This window comes from Desmodus rotundus, chromosome X (genome assembly GCF_022682495.2).
Source record: "Desmodus rotundus isolate HL8 chromosome X, HLdesRot8A.1, whole genome shotgun sequence".
NCBI classification, from domain to species: domain Eukaryota; kingdom Metazoa; phylum Chordata; class Mammalia; order Chiroptera; family Phyllostomidae; genus Desmodus; species Desmodus rotundus.
Window position 1 is genome coordinate 8,661,105 of NC_071400.1, and position 2,609 is coordinate 8,663,713.

A 2,609-nucleotide genomic window follows, 5' to 3' on the forward strand; every position below is an offset into this window, starting at 1 on the left:
GAAAGTGTTTTTAGTAAGTAAGGAAGTTGGCAAATGCTAGAAAGTGGTGTCCTCTCCCCACCCCATCCCAGATGGTTCACCAGAACACTAGTGGCTTGATCACATTTGGGGGTCTTAGCCATGGTTGTGACTGGATCTTCTAGGGAAGATGTATGGAGTACAAGGCCTAGGACCAAGCCTCGGTGAATGCTAAGAGTTAGGTAGAAAAAGAGCATGCAGAGGAGACTGAAAAGGAGCAGTCATCTGGCTCCACATCACATGTCTTGTTCTTTCCAGCTCTATTACCACTGCCTTGCTTGGAGGCATATTGTTTTACATCTGGACTATTCAAATAATCTTCACAACTTATCTCTGTTTCTTCTCTTTTTTTCCATGTTTGAAATATGGAACATTTCACAAATTTGTGTGTCATCCTTGTTCAGGGTTCTACCCTAATCCTCTCTGCAGTGTTTGAATTTTAGTATATGTCCTGCCAAAGCGAGCCCTATCTGTTTCTCAAGTCTTCCTCAAAAGTCACTTACAGCTTTTCTGTTAACTGGGGAACTGGGTAAGTAAAATAATCTGCTTGGAATAGAGAATTTATGTAGAAAAGTGTGGATTTTACAGCATTCACTTCTGTCACTTATTAGCTGTATGAACTTGGGCAAGCTTCCTGGTCTCTCAGAGCCTCAGTTTCTTCATCTGTAAAATGGGGATAATACAACTTCCTGCTTGAGAATTATGATATGCATGAAAACTGTTCATGGTAAAGGGCCCAGCACAGATTCTTACTCATCATCACCTTTTTTCCCTCCATTTGCATTGTCAGTGGAGAAGTTGCCAAGGATCTTCCCCTATGATAGCTGGTCTTAACAGGAGATTCGAGGACTCAGCAAACCTCCATCCTCTGCCTCAGACCCTTCACCTGGACACCCAACCTCCTTTACTTCCCTTGTTTCCTGTTCCATCCCATCCCTCCCTTCCATTCTGGCAAAATCAAATAATGGGTCCTTCATTTGCTCTCTCCTGCCCCATGCTGCACCTTGTCACGCAACCAGGAGTAAAGAATTCCTGCCCCTCAGGTGGCCCACCAGACCTTTCCCTCTCCTCACTCAAGCTGGTCCTTAGCTCCTCCTTTCCTAACCTGGTCTCTCAGATGCACTTACCCTTAGCTCCCAGTGATGGTCCAAAAGAATGGGGATGAACCACATCAAATGTTAAGGGACACAATTCAAGAAGACCCCAGCAGTTTTCGTGTGCTCTGCAGCAGACTGCATTGACGCTGGGAGGCATGGGCACTTGTGGGAAGCAGGGTTGTTTTCCACATCACTCACTGGTGCTTTGAAGGAGGAAAGGAAGGAAATTAGTTAACTAATATTTATTGAATGCCTACTGGATGCCTGGCCTCATGCTAGGAACCCTCATAAATTCTATCATTCTTTGTCACAAGAACGTTGGGGGATGATGTTATTCAAGTTATCTGTAGTATTCTTGCTGTTCGGTGAGGATATTTAACTTTGCATCTGACAGAACACAGGGTCTGCATTCAATAAATGCTTCTTTTTAAAAGACTTTGTTTATTTATTTTTAGAGAGAGGAGAAGGGAGGGAGAAACAGAGGAAGAGAAACATCATTGTGTGGTTGCCGCTTACACACCCCCTAGTGGGGATCTGGCTCACAACCCAGGCATGTGCCCTGACTGGGAATCAAACCTGCAACCCTTTGGTTTACAGGCCAGCACTCAATCCACTGAGCCACATTAGCCAGGGCAATAAATGCTTCTTTTCTTTAAAGTATATTTTATTGATTATGCTATTACAGTTGTCCCAATTTCCCCCCCCCCCTTTATCCACCTCCTCCCTCACCCTACAGCATTCCCACTCCCCAAAGTTCATGTCCATGGGTTGTACATATAAGTTCTTTGGCTTCTCCATTTCCTATTCTACTCTTGACCTACCCCTGACTATTTTGTGCCTGCCTATTTTGCTTCTTATTCCCTGTACCTTCCCCCACCATTGTCCCCTCTCCCTCCCCACTGATAACCCTCCATGTGATCTCCATTTGTGTGATTCTGTTACTGTTCTAATTGTTTGCTTAGTTTTTGTTTTTGTGTTTTAGGTTCAGTTCTTGATAGTTGTGGGTTTGTCGTCATTTTACTGTTTATAGTTTTTGATCTTCTATTTCTTAGATAAGTCCTTTTAACATTTTATATAATAAGGGCTTGGTGGTGGTGAACTCCTTTAACTTGACCTTATCTGGGAAGCATTTTATCTGCCCTTCCATTCTAAATGATAACCTTACTGGATTGAGTAATTTTGGATGTAGGTCCTTGCCTTTCATGACTTCAAATACTTCTTTCCAGCCCCTTCTTGTCTGCAAGGTTTCTTTTGAGAAATTAGCTGACAGCCTTATGGGAATTCCTTTCTAGGTAACTCTCTCCTTTCCTCTTGCTGCTTTTAAGATTCTCTCCTTATCTTTAATGTTGCGTAACTTAATTATGTTGTGCCTTGGTGTGCTCCTCCTTGGGCCAAATTTCTTTGGGACTCTCTGGAGTTCCTGGACTTCCTGGAAGTCTACTTCCTTTGCCAGATTGGGGAAGTTTTCCTTCATTATTTGTTCAAATAAGTCTT

General features: G+C 43.1%; 1 non-coding gene across 1 annotated transcript; it reads right to left on the reverse strand.

Annotated features, from left to right (window-relative positions):
• Positions 1-377: 377 nt before the first annotated feature.
• LOC112300139 (U6 spliceosomal RNA) lies at positions 378-483 on the reverse strand. The gene has a single exon (XR_002974363.1). It is a non-coding gene; the product is annotated as a U6 spliceosomal RNA (small nuclear RNA).
• Between the last annotated feature and the right edge of the window lie 2,126 nt (positions 484-2,609).